Consider the following 14,766-nt stretch of genomic DNA (forward strand, 5'->3'; position numbering starts at 1 on the left):
GGTTTGTTTTGATACCATCTCTCTAATGTTTAGTGCTGAGATTGTACAAACAATCTGTGGAATTCCAGCCATCTTTTTTCTGTCATTTTGATATCTTTTTTGTGACTTTTTAGAGGACTATCTCGACTAGGGCAAGATTTGGGTGCTACTGTGGACAGTTACACCGCGTCTTTAAAACATTGCGGTGCCAATCACTTATGTGCAGACCTGACCTCTACACTACAAGAAGGCTGCCACTGAGGGGCCTGATTTTTAGCAACTGTAACTCAGCCTTCCATTGCCTTGAACACACCCTTGTTGCATGACCTCATTGGCTAGCTGCCCATTGCTTCCCTCTACTCCGCACCTAATGATAATTATTCCAATCAGCCATACTTTAAAAATGGGCCGCCTACTCTGCTCAGTCTGGATACAGGTGAGCAGAAGGCAGAAGCCACGTGAGTTCGATTGCCTCATTTGTCAAATCCAGGGTCTTTTCTACTTTCTGGCCCTGTGGCTCTCTTTACTTAATGTTGACTGAATGTGAATACCATTACCTTTTCTTTACAGTTAACAGCTAAGTGCTAACCTCTGTTTCTGAACAAATGGGCATGTTTGATTGATCCAAAGGTAAGACCCCTTGCTCACACCCAATACAACCAGTCATTTGCGACATACTGTGTGACACCTGAACAGTTGTAGTTTTTATGCTGTAGGTACCAAGTTTGTCCACCCGCCTGCTGTGTGTGTGTGTGTGCTATTATGCCTTTCACTTCTGTCCGAATCTGGCGAGTAAACAGCGCTAAACACAACACGCATATCTCATTCATTGGAGACACTATGATACTGTATGCTGGAAAAGTGATTAAAAAGACACATTGAGCCTGACATGCTATATTGTTTCTTATTTTTTCCCAAGTTGGACGATCATTTTTAACCACTGTTCAAGGCATTTTCTTCTATGGGAATACCCACATTGCACATCACGGTTTAGGTGTGGGGTAGAGTTATACCCTGTTTTTTCTTAGGTCCGGAAAAAGCGCTGTTGATCCCTTTTTTTAGGGCGCGAAACATGTTGACCTGACTACACCTGACCTGACTGCACTCAAAGACTTGAGGTCTCTTGGGTACTGTAGGAGGCTGGCTTAGTATATGGTGCTAACTTATGTAAGTGTAGCACCCTGAACTAATCCAGGCAACCCATATGGGGATTTTAGTGGTCTTAGACAACCTTAGAAGACTCTCTAAGTGCTAACTGTAGAAAGCAGCCTTCAGGCTTAGTCCATAAGAAGTATAAAGCAGCTTGTTTTACCAGTACTTAATCTTATAATCTTGTAGTGTAGTTTAAGAGAAAAAGAACCACACAGTGTTGTTATAAAATATGCATTTATATGAACACTCACTAACGCATTGCAATATCTCCTTCCTAGTGAATACACACAATCCTTTGATAATAGAACACATAAGTAGCACAAATACACAATGGTCTCTAGGGGGAGACCAAACCATATACTAAAATAGTGGAATGCGAACCACGACCCAAGTCGAGACTGGACGCAGAAGACGTAGAAGGGACCATCCAAGGTAAGTACCCAGGAACCCCCTCGGAGGACGTGTGCAGAATGGGAACATGACGCCGGACTCAACACAAGGCAATGGGTAAGTTGCGGTTGCAGTTTTTAAGAAGAACAACCCTTCCCAGAGGACCTCGAAGGAACCCTGTGGAAGATGGAAATTTGCAGAGTCACTCCACAGGGCTCGAAAAATCCACTTGACTCGAGCAGCTCACCAAAGGATGAACGGCCACGGCGCAGAAGATGCTGTGCAGGCAAAGATCTTGGCTGCAGGAGATGTTGGAGGCTGGAGCTTCTTGGAGCCCGAAGATCTCTGATGAAGAGAGTCAATAAGCCTTGGCAGCGGCAAGTCGACGTGGTGCACAGGGGTACTGCTTCAGAGGTTCAGATGAGGGATACTGGCTTCAAACTTGCATTTGAAGACAGTGCAGGCCTCAAGGGAGTTGCAGAACCACAACCTGTGTTGCTGAACCGCTCGGAGTCCTTCGGAGCTCAGGAACAGCTTTGTTGCGGTGCCTGCAAATGCATTGAAATGACTCCTTCATTTCAAGGGAGATTCCTTCAGGTGTCTTGGATGTCTCTAGGCCTGTAGAAGGACCTGCATGGAGCACAGGCACAGACGACGCAGAGGACTGGCAGGATGAAGAGACCAGGAGCAGCAGGAGTCTTCCCAGTGTCAGTCTTGGTTCCCAAAGCGAAGTCCAAAGTGCCCAGACGGTTGAAGATGAAGTGGTTTCAGATCTGAATCTTGTCCCACAATGAATCTAAGGAACCGCCACCAGGTAATCCCTAAGGAAAGGGTTGGGATGATTCAGGGGACCCTCTCACGTATGGAGCTGGACAGTGGGGAGGATACTCCTTTGTCCAGTTTTGTCCCAGAGCGGGAGCCAACGGCTCCCTGAACTTGTTCCAACTGGAGTATGCAAGGAGGGCACGAAATGTGCCCTTCAAAACAGTCTGGTGGCGCAGCCAAGTGCCCCCACCCTGTCCCAATACACTAAATCCTGTCTGGGGGTGGTCACACCTCCCTCTGACTGGAAACCTATTGTCCTGCCTTTCCCTTCACGAGCTTGGCTCAGCAGCAGGAGGGCAGATTTGTGTCTTTGGTCGGCAATAGCCATAGTTTATTGTCCGGGTCTAGAAGACTGGTACTGGGAGCACTGAGGGCCTCCCGGAGGAACTTTACAGGGCATGGAATCATACCTCCAACACCGTTTACGGTGTTGAGGTATGATACCAAAATGTTTGATACTAAATACAATAGGATTCGTTGCAGTCAGTTTAGAGTTAGCCATCACTTAATGACGCATGGCCACTCTATATATTGTAATGGCTGATGCACTTTCGACCGGGGAGAGTGGACTCTGTGGATTGTAGGAGTGTTCTGCTCATGAAGGGACACCCTCACACTTATAACCAAGCACCCTGCCTTCAGGAATGAAACACATGCCTTAAGGGTGACTTATAGGTTTTAAGTGCAGTGACCTCAGATATAAGGGAACTTGTATCTGCCATGAGTGGTGCTAGCACCAGCTTACACAGGCTGCTATGGCATACCTGTGGTCAGAATTTGAGTGGTCTCCTCTGGGTGTCATAATACATGCTTCAGCCTGTGGGGGACCTCTAGTGTACCTATACCCTGGGTACATTAGTACCATATACTAGTGACTTATAATGTCCATTTTAGGGCAGAAGCACAGAGACTGGGGTCCTGATTAGCAGGATCCCAGTCAGACTAGTCAGAAAAACATAATGACGATAGCAAAAAGTGGGGGTGACCATGAAAACAGATCGTACTGTCCTACAGGTACATTATGCCCCTATAGTTGCCCTGACTCTTTTTTACGTTTTTTTTATCAGGAGAGCCATCACATTAGCTCTAACCTGGTATCTCTTAGACAGTTTTAGTTTTTCCTGACTCGTGCATACACAGTCACTCCAACCCACACATCTAGGACACCCTCACACATACACCTCCCATCATAGGGCAAGATGAAAAAAGATCTGTTTATGTTTATGTTTTTGCAATTTATAGAGCGCGCAAATACCCGTGGGTGAATCGGCGCTATGGAGTGTCTAGAGGACGAGATCAGTGATGAACATTTATTGGTCAAAAAGCCATGCCTTTTAAAAGTTTCCTGAAGGAAAACAGATTTTGACATGTTTTGATGTGCGTGGGAAGGGTGTTCCATAAGTTGGCAGTGGCAACGACGAATCTTCTGTCCCCCCAGGAACCCTTCTTTGTCCGGGGGACCTTCAAGAGGTTGGCCGTTAAAGAGCACAAGGCTCTATTAGGTGTGTAGATACAGGATGCCTTTGTTAGAAAGTGGGGTCCTGTTTTGTGAATGGCCTTGAAGGTGATGCAAAGTGCTTTGAATTTAATACGACTTGTTATTGGTAACCAGTGGAGTTTCCAGACTTGCGATGCGATTGACTAGTACTTGGGGGTGCCTGTTATCAATCTGGCTGCAGCATTCTGCACCATCTGAAATTTGTTGGTGACCTTTTTCTGCGCGTTAAGAAACAGGCCATTGCAGTAATCAATTTTTGACATTAATTTGTGGGGCCCGTAGGGCATTGCAGCGCCTGACATATGAGGAGCACACCCAATGACGAAGCATGACATCGCTGGGGATGTGTGAGGGCACCAAGAAATAATCCTTAGTAATCTGACTCCGTGTTTTGTCAACCGCTCTCTCTTCTCATCTTTCTGATTGGAACAGTATCTCCCTTGCTGTTTTGATTATTGTTTTGGGAACCTAGGTACTGGACCTTTATGGGCTCCTACTCCCCCCCCTATTGTTTGCTTTCAGTGTTTAGTTGTCCTTATGCACTTACTCCAACTATCCGTTCAATTCCTGAAGGATTTTTTCAAAGCAGTAAACATGAGTACTAAAGTTTCCCAGCCACCTTGACAATCAACTTTCATAGGTTTCCCTTTCTCTCAGGGCTCTGTTGAAAAACATTAAATGAAGATTACTCTCTCTACATGATTGTTGAGGCAGCGTGGACCCAACAATCCCCTAGGGTCAAAAGACATCTACTGAAAATGTGCAAACCAGTGACAAGCTGGGTATTACTGAGAAGGGGTTCTGAAAATAAACTACACTGTAATAGAGAACTAGAACAAGTAAAAGGATAGATTCTTGAAGCTCGTTCCTTCCAGGTAGAAAACAAACACTGACTCTACCTGATTGTCATTGAATCTGACCTTTAGAAATTATCTTCCAGTTAAGGCTTAACTGAACAGAAATCTTGCCTACTACAACAGTTATCGCTTTGGTTCTAAAGTAGGTCTATTTGTTCTACAGGTCCTGTGGGTATCCTTAAGAAAGTTCCCTCTTTTGCAATGATGGAGGAATACATTTTCTGAGCAGTCTACAAAGTGATTATAAGAGTGCCAGCTAACTAGTGATTCACATTACACTCCAAAGTGGCTGATTTAGAAAGAAAATATTCACACTTCTAATTCACCTTTAAGATTACCAGGGCTTTGATGGGAAATACAGGCAGTAAGGCCCACATGCATCAAGCTAATTTGCGATCACAAACCTTGCGAATCGCTAAAAAAGGCCGTTTGTGATTCCAAAATAGCTTGTTCCTATGCATGAAGCAAATTCGCAGAATATCTCATTTTTTCGCAAAATTAGTGATTACCAAAATACCGAATCGGTAATAGCGATTCCGTATTAGGTAATTGCTAATAAGAAATCGCAAAATTGAATGCAACAAGAATTCGCAAATACAGAATAAGTTAAGAATCGCAAATTGCATTTCTTAAATAAGAACAAATCATATCTGGTGGTAAAAAGTTCACTTTAAAAAAATCAGGTGTAAATCATTATCAAACTACTTAAACAGTCCCAGAATGCATCAGAATGTTTCACAATGGCAGCGCTCTAATTCATGGCGAGGAGGATGAGGCTAAGAGCAGCAGATCAGAAGGAGGATTCAGGAGAGAATTTTCAGAGTGGGCGTCACTTTGCTAGAGCAGACGGAGGAAGAGATTTATGATAAATATAGGCTGAATGCTGTCACAATCTTTAGATCTCATTGCTGAGTTAGACCCAATTCTGCAGCGTCAGACTTGCAGAACACATGCCATCCCCACCCATGTGCAGATCCTGTGTTTTTTGCATCTCCTAACTTCAGGGACTTTCCAGGGAGTAATTGCTGCAGCTGGAGGTGTCTCTCAAAGTGCCCTATTGCACTTTTTCAACTCTTTCATAAATGCCATGTGGCAGAGGATACACCACTACATTAGTTTCCCCACAACACCACAGGAATTGCTGCAAACTAAATTAGATTTCTATCAGGTTGCACAGTTTCCACATGTCATTGGTTTCATTGATGGGATGCATGTACCCATATGTCCCCCCTCAGTGAATGAGTATATCCACCGAAACCGGAAATCTTACCATTCACTGAACATTCAAGTAATCTGCAATTCAAAAACAATAAGTTACCCTGGCAGTGCACATGACTCATACATCTTTTGGCATAGTGGCATACACAGACATCTACTTGCGGGTGAATTTGGAGAAGGATATTTGCTGGGTAAATAGATGTAATACTGTTGTGCACACCTGTCCGCCATGGTGACACATAGCAGTGACTAATGTATATTTATTTTTCACATCCGGTAGGTGATAGCGCATACGCTGTGAGGTCTTTCATCCTCACTCCATATCCGAATCCTTCTACACAAAGGGAGCAGCGATACAATGATTGAGAGGACATTTGGTGTACTCAAATCAAGGTTTCGCGTTACAGTATACAGTATTGCAGTATAGGTCGGAGACTTGCTGTAAAATTGTTGCTACATGTGCAGTGTTGCACAACATAGCCACTAATAGGGGCATTCCCCTGGAAGACTCTGATAGCGAGCCAGAACTGGACATACAGCCAAGACAACCTCCTCAAGCAGCATGCGGTCCAAATGCAGCAGAGGGGAGACGGAGACGGGCAGAAATCACGCAACATTACTTTTAAGGTGGGTAATCACAAAATAACACAGTATTTGCTTAAAGGTTTGTATGTGATAATTGTATGGTTGTGTTGAGGCACACATACCATGTGCACACAAGTGCAGTGTGGGTACAGACAATTAAATGTCATTGCCTTGGCACTGAAACTTAAGTGTGAACAAGTTACACGTTTCTGGTTATGGTACCAGATTTGTGCATGTCCGCATGTCTATTTCTTCCTGCCAAGCACTCCTATGGCCCTTTCAATAGGCTCATCTACATCCGTCATTGAGCCTTCTGTGCCAGTGTGACTCCTGGTACTTCGCCTCCTGGTATGTGCCACAGGTTCCAGTAGACTGCCGAGGCTGGAGGCCCCCTCACTGTCCTCCCCCGCATGCATGAGGTTTCCAGTAGCTGCTGCTATCTGGAGTCCTTCCACAGCAGTGGTGACCTGGATGAGGCTACTGGCCACATCCCCACAGCATTGGCTCATCTCCACCTGCATGCTGAGAGCAGGCCGGGAAAGCTGAGCTGTAGTAGTACTCAGCCCATTTATTGCCTTGGTGTAACTGTGCATACGCCCCATTGAATTGTGATGCTTCCTGCCATTTGAGACATGCTCAGCCTGGATGACCTTGCACATATCTTCTATGGCTGTTGCAACACGGTCAAGTTTTTCAGTGTTTGGCCTGTGCCCTTCAACTACCACAGTTGTTAGCTGTCTCAGGCAGTCATGTAGCCCACCCATGTGTGTTGCCATTATTCCCAGTTGGCCCTGCATAATCAGCATATTCCTTCCTTGCAGGCGCTGAACCCTCAGCATCTTGGCCTCAAGCCCACTGCAGGTAGGTGCACCATTGTCCTCTGCAGGCGTCAGGATTGCCCTGGGCCTTCGCCTGCGTAACTGCATGGAACAGCGCCACATGGTTACCTCTGGTGGTGGTGTATGGGCAGGCTGCTGTGTGTGAGCGCCTGTTTGGCTGTCCTCATCACTCTCCAAATCAGGCAGTGGTTGGACTATTCTCCTGCGGCGAGTGGGAGCAGGTATGGGTGAAGATGCTGGCAGTTCAGGTCCCTCATCAGGCTGTTCCATATGTCCCGCTGACTCGTGGTTGTCAGCCACGTCACTGTCCTGTGCTGCATCTGTGATTAAAAACAGTGCAAGTTCAGTTACTTTTTATTTGCACATGTTCGTAACATAGCGCCTGCAAAGGTCTATTAAATTTACTTATGTAATGTACAATGTCTAGTGTAGTCACTTCCTTGCTGTACTCTGCTGCAGTAAAGCTGTGTTGGTCCCTCCATGCCTTGCCCTTACATTTGTCTGTATACAACTCCCACAATGCATTAGGGTGTTGCAAGTAAAAGGTGGACTGGACTCAGGTGTGCTACACTACGCAGGGTATGCATTTGGAGCAGTTTGAGTTACATTTGACATAAAAATATGTTTAGCTGAGCTCTTACCTTGGGAAGTACCAGCATGTTCAGAGGTGTTGATCTGTGTAATCCCGACAACTGCCTCTGGCTGCAGAGTGGATTCCACCATGTCCTCTAGTGGAGTGTTTGCACAATCGGTAGATGGTCCCCCTCCTGTTTTTTTGGCAGCGGCTAGCATTTCTGCCACCCTCTCTTTAGCTCGGCTTCGCAGGACGTACCATCTTTTGTGCAGGCTAGGGATATCACAATGTGTTACCCCCACAGCATTGACCTTAGCCTGTATCCCAAGTTAAATCTTTCTCTTTACAGTCTCAGCAACATGAAGGGATAGTTTCCCAAACAGCTGGTCAATACCACTTCCTCAGTGAGGATTTCAAGTTCCTTTTCACTGAATTTTATCTTTCTCTTCCTGCCTTTATCTTTATTTTGCACTTTTCCTGTGGCCATGGTGTTGTTTTGTCACAGCTTCTGCTCCAAACACAGTTTCTCCAAGATGAGCTCTACCAGTCTTCCTCCTCCTCAGACTCCCCCTGTGTACAGGTGTGTGCAATCACTTCCTGGTTGTGATGTCATCTCAATGCAGCAATATGGGTAATTCGCAATTATTGATTCTGTAATAGCAAATTCGCAATTACAGATTTGGTAAACAGGTAATCGCTAATGATATTAGCGATTTTTACAGAATCGCACATTTTTACCGAATGTATGGCTGCATTGGGTTTTGCTATTCCGTAATAGCGTTTCCTTATTTATCGCTATTAAGGAATCGCAAATTAATTTTTTGATGCATGTGGACCTTAGAGTGTACAAGCCTCTAGACAATGGAGTTTAAGTATAAGCGTTCCAAAGATTCCACAGTAAAGTACTTCAACACTTGTTAATCTTACAAGTGTTTCAGATGCATGTTAATCTCATTAGCTATCTATCTTTCTGTTATGAATTAGTCCCTACGAGTCTGTATAAAGAAGGCACAAAACATTAGCATTAAATAATCTCACTGCACTCTAACATAGTCGTTATACATAAGTATACACACACACACACACACACACATATATATATATTTTCACTGAAAAAAACCATAAGTTTCAGGGACGTTATAGTTAGTTAGACATTTCACTCGTACAAAACCAGTGAAATTCCGCTGTTATACTTAGTTGACGTTGAGGGCTAACTATCCCTCCTGTTTCCTTAGGTAAATACCACGCAGTGAGATTGCTAAAAGGTGTTTGGAGGCCACGCTCACCTTTCACCACCACTCTGCAAACACGACTGCTATGTTATAGTTAGAAATTAGCATTTAAAAAACCTTTGAAATTCACTGAAAAAAACCATAGGTTTCAGGGACGTTATAGTTAGTTAGACATTTCACTCGTGAAATTCCGCCGTTATAGTTAGTTCAGCTAACTATAAGTAGAGCCTACACAATGCACTGCTGATGATGTTACATATTACATCATTCATGACATGGTCAGTGACATCACTAATGTCATCATCCAATGACTGTGTGTTTCTATAAAGTTGAAATATGTTGTATATATATATGCCAAGGTGTATTGAAGAATGAGTGGGTGTATAAGTGTCTGGATGGAGGATTTAGTAGGTGCGTGACTGACTGTATAAGTGAGTGATTAAATGTGTCTTACTGAATGCATGGGTTAGTGACTAAACTGTGTAAATGTCTGTATTAGTCTGTCTGTTGTGTAAGCTGCTGCATGGGTGGGTGAGTAGCTACATGAGTGTCTATATGGGTTATTGATTGGTTGCCTGAGTTTTTGTATGTGTGCCTGAGTGTATGTGTGCGTGGGTGGGAGGTGTGTGACTCTGCATAGATGTGTGAGTGGTTGAATCACTGGGTGTATGGGTCCAAGAGTGCATGTGGAAACAGAGCTGTGTTGCAGAGAGGTGTTCCGAGGCCACGTCCCTTTTTACACCACGCTGTAAACACTGCTTCTGGCGCACTGCTGCTCGGAGGATGAAGTCCACTTGTGTCCTGAGGTCCTCAGGACACAAGAGGACCTCATCGCCCCACCAGCAGTGCACCAGAAGCCGCGTTTGCAGAGTGGCCAGGGAACACATTTGCACATTTGATATGTCAGACCCAGCCCCTCCCTTCACCACTGTGCAAATGCACCCCCTGGCGCATTGTAAGTTGGGGATTAAGTCTCCTTGAATCCTGAGGGTGCCAGGGGGCCAACTAGCCCACCAGGTCCCTCCAATAAGCGCCACAGTGCTGCGTTGCAGAGAGGTGTAAAAAGGGGCGTGGCCTCGGACCAGCTCTCTGCAACGCAGCTCTGTGGTGCCTACTGGAGGTACCTGGTGGGCTAGTTGGCCCCCAGGGACCCTGAGGATTGAAGGGGACTTAATCCCCCAATTTACAATGTGCCGGGGCGCGTTTGCACACTTGTTATGTCAGGTCCAACCCCCTCCCTGCACCACTGTGCATACGCACCCCCTGGCGCATTGAATATTGGGAGATTAAGTCCCCTTGTGTCCTGAGGAACTAGCCCACCATGTACCTCCAGTAAGCGCCACAGAGCTGCGTTGCAGAATGGTGTAAAAAGGGGTGTGGCCTTGGACCATCTCTGCAACGTAGTTCCTTGGTACATACTGTAGGTACCTGGTGGACTAGTTGGCCCCCAGGGCCCCTCAGTATTCAAGGGGAATTAATTCCCCAACTTACAATGCACCATATTACGTCACTCATGACATGGTCAGTGACATCACTCATGACATCACTGATAACATCATCCAGTAAATGGGTTTTTCTGTAAACTGTAAATATGTTTCTTATATATCTATGCCAATGTCTATTGAAGAATGAGTCTATGTATAAGTGCCTGAATGGATTATTTAGTAGATGCATGACTCACTCTATAAGTCACTGATTGAACGTATGTTACTGAATGCATGGATTAGTGACTAAACTGTGTGAATGTCTCTATTAGTCTCTCAGTTGGTGTGTAAGCAGGTGCATGGGTTGGTGAGTAGCTACATCAGTGTCTATATGGGTTATTGATTGTTTGTATGAGTATCTGTATGGGTATCTGAGTGTCTATCTGAGTGGGTGGGGGTGTCTGACTCTGTACATACATGTCTGAATAGCTGTTTCACTGGTTCTATACATTCAAAACTGCATCTCGGGAGGGCTGTATGGGTAGAAAACTGTGTTTACAGGTGTGTTGATTAGTGAATTGATGTCTCAGTTGTATATATGTGAGTAACTATATATATTTTTTTAGACAGTATATGTGAGTGTAGGGGTGTATAATTGACTATATGTGAGAGAGAGTGATTGCAAGAGTGTCTTCATACACGAATGTGTACTTGTATTAGTGATTGTATAAGAGAGTAAGTATGTGATCGTATCTATATAAATAAGGGAAGTGGTATGTGTATAAATAAAAAACAGCACAAACAGAACCTGTTTGTTTATAGAGGTGCACTGTTCACTTGCCCTGACGGTGCAGTAGAGTGTTCAACAGATAATTCAAAAATTGTTCAGGAGAGTTTGAAACACGGCTGTTGCCTTTCACGAAGAGGTATGTAGTGGGGTAGCCTTTTGGGAGAGGTTGGGGACTGATTCGGACAGATTGGTGCTTTTGAATTACAAATGATCTCTTTTTGGATTTGTAGCGCAGAGCGAAACACAAGCAGGGATATACAATTGAGACATCAGAGAGGGTCGTCTGAAACAGATTACAAGTAGGTTTTCGTGTCGTGTTCTGACTAAGGGGAGCTTGTTGCAAATGTGGCGCATAGATGCCGAGACAGGTTGTCTATAAGTTTCCGTTTTGTTTTTTATTGACAACATACCGCGACTGGTCTTGTAACTCGAGCTTTAGGATAGGTGAGCGTTTTAACTGCCTGTGAGTCAGTTGCTCTTTTATTTGGCACTGTTTTCAGGAGGCTGGCGAAGAGGCTGTATTACACCCCTCTAATTAATTTTCTTTTTTGGACACTGGGTGTTGGCGGCACATATATTTGAATTAGCATGATTTGCCTAAGTGTACCCACTTTGAGTGTTGGGCGGTAAGTATAACAAACCAGAATTAACACAGAGTTTGTGTCGGGATCTAAAGGCTTTACCTACACTCCCACTTATGTGTGTTATTCATGATTGTAAAAGTGTTTCCATTAACCCCTTCGCTGCGGCGCGAATTCCGCCGCAGCGCTGGGGGGGTTGGGGGTGAGCGCGGCGCCGCCATCCTCATGACGGAACCACGCCATCATGAGTCACGGGCGAGCTGTGCTCATGACGGCGTGGTTCCGTCATGACTCCACCCACTTGCGCTGATCGCCCGCACAGGCGGGGAAACAGCGCCGCGTGGGCGGAGCGGCCGCCAACGGCCGCAGCATGACGGAACCACTCCGTCATGAGCATGCAAGATATTTCATGTTAAAGTAGACTATATCATGTCATTTTTCAGTATTCCCCTGATTAAGGTTTTTCTACCGAAATGCATTGGGAAATGAAAACACTTTGGGAATATATGGACACTCCGCTTGAATGAAAAAGACTTTTGAGAAAACGTAAAAAGGAAAAGAAATTAAACAAGAATAAATTTTGTATTTGATTCATACTGTCTCTGTTTTTGTTATGTATGGTAATAACTTGCGGGGCAGATTCAACTGACATAAATTGTTGTTATATGTCCATGCACATTTATTTTTTTGTATAATTGGCAGAAAATTATGATTTGAACTATTTTTAATTATCTGTTGAACTCTATACTGCACCGTCAGGGCAAGTGAACAGTGCACCTCTATAAACAAACAGGTTCTGTTTGTGGTGTTTTTGGTTTAGTATACCTGACTGGGACTAGTTCGAATTAGAGGGTCGCACCACAGTTAACTATAAGAGATTGATACAATTGTTGAATTTGAATACGTTAGAGGTGTGCAGGCTATCAATTTTGATATAGTGTGTATAAATAAGTCAGGTGGTGTGTATATATCTGCATAGGTGAGTACATGGGTGTGTGATTGATTTTTGGCATGACTGCGTAGATGTGCGAGTAACTCTATGGATCAGTAGCACTGTGTGAATGTATGTATAGGTGCATGAGTGGATATTATACTGATGTAATGATGAGTGACAGCATGTATGAGTGACTGTATCAGTGTATGTCCGGCTCACAATATATAGATAGGAATCAGTGGATGGGTATCTAGTATCTGGTATTGGTGTGTCTGTGGTTTCGAAAATGGTAGTCTGTATTTTAGAGTGGGTGTATTAAAGGTTATATTAGAGTGTGAAGGGGTGTGTCAGACTATCACGTGGATGATGTCATTAGTGATGTCATCAGTGATGTCATTTGAGATGTCATCAGTGATGTCATGAGTGATGTCACTGACCATGTCATGAATGATGTAATATGTGACGTCATCAGCAGTGCATTGCGAGCGCGCGAGTTATAGTTAGCTCAACTAACTATAAAAGGCGAATTTCTCTGGTTTTATGAGTCAAATGCCCATCTAACTATAACGTCTCTGAAACCTATGTTTTTATTTGTGAATTTCTAAGGTTTTTTAAATGCTAATTTCTAACTATAACGTCCCTGAAACCTATGGTTTTTTCAGTGAATTTCTAAGGTTTTTTAAATGCAAATTTCTAACTATAACGTCTGTAAAACCTATGGTTTTTTCAGTGAATTTCAAAGGTTTTTTAAATATCGAACTAATATTGTGCTATTTGTCATTACTACTGTTTTTTCTAACTTTTCAACTACATAAAATAAACTGCAAAACTACTATGTAATGTAATATATTTCACAAATTACAGTGAGTTTTTAAATAATACAAAATAATTTAACATTCAGAAAACAATTTTACTCCCTTTTTTTGCTGTCATCAGCTACTACTCAACTTCACTATTCACAGTGATGTCAGAGTAGTTTCATTATAAACAGCAGGGAAAAAAAACAATCAACTCCCTAATTCTCAGAAATATAATACAAAATCAACACAAATAACACATTGAATACTATTTCCAATCTTCAAATCTTACCTTTACTTCGTAGTTTCTGTGAACATTTTCTCAATACACCAAGTAATGTATTAAAAATTTCGCTTTGAAAGCATCCAGTATGAATTCCTTAAAGTATCTTTACACCTTCCCACAAAGCCGAATGGTGTATATAAAAGGTTTGTTTCAGAAATATCAAGTATGAGTTGGGTAATTCATAAGGCAATCTCGGTTTCATTTCCAAATGTGTATCGTTGCAGTGACTCCAACCATTAATACACTTTAAAAAAACTGTATAATGTCCACGTGTGGTAGTACTTCCAGCATGGAAAACAATAGCAACTGTTGCAAAAGTTCTTCCAGAAATAGATACTTGACTAGCAACAAAAATGTTTATTTTGGTTTCCACTTTTCTTCCATTTGGTCTACAGCGTTGTAGCATTATAATCAGATATTTTCCATATCTTTGTAGGCATAATGTAGATTGCATTGTTGTTTTACAACGAGAACAGATCATCTTGTGATCAGCTTCTTTTACTAATTTGGAAAATGGTACAGATTTGCAGTCAGGTATTGTCAAATATAGAAATCGTTCTCTGTCAACTATAGTGCTTGAAGTTAATGAACACTGTTCACATTTATGTTCCCATTTGTAACTGAGTCCAAATAAACTCTCAATCTGAATGCCTTCATCTTCTAGTACTCCAAGCATAACCATCAGAAATTCTTGTGCATCTTGTTGTATGTTAGCACTGAACGTTAAAGATCCACTTCATGTATCTAACAGTTGGTGAATACCAGAAGCAGAATGGATCTTACTTCTATCAGTTCTCAATTCTTG

The sequence above is a fragment of the Triturus cristatus genome, chromosome 8 (genome assembly GCF_964204655.1).
Source record: "Triturus cristatus chromosome 8, aTriCri1.1, whole genome shotgun sequence".
Classification (NCBI taxonomy): Eukaryota; Metazoa; Chordata; class Amphibia; order Caudata; family Salamandridae; genus Triturus; species Triturus cristatus.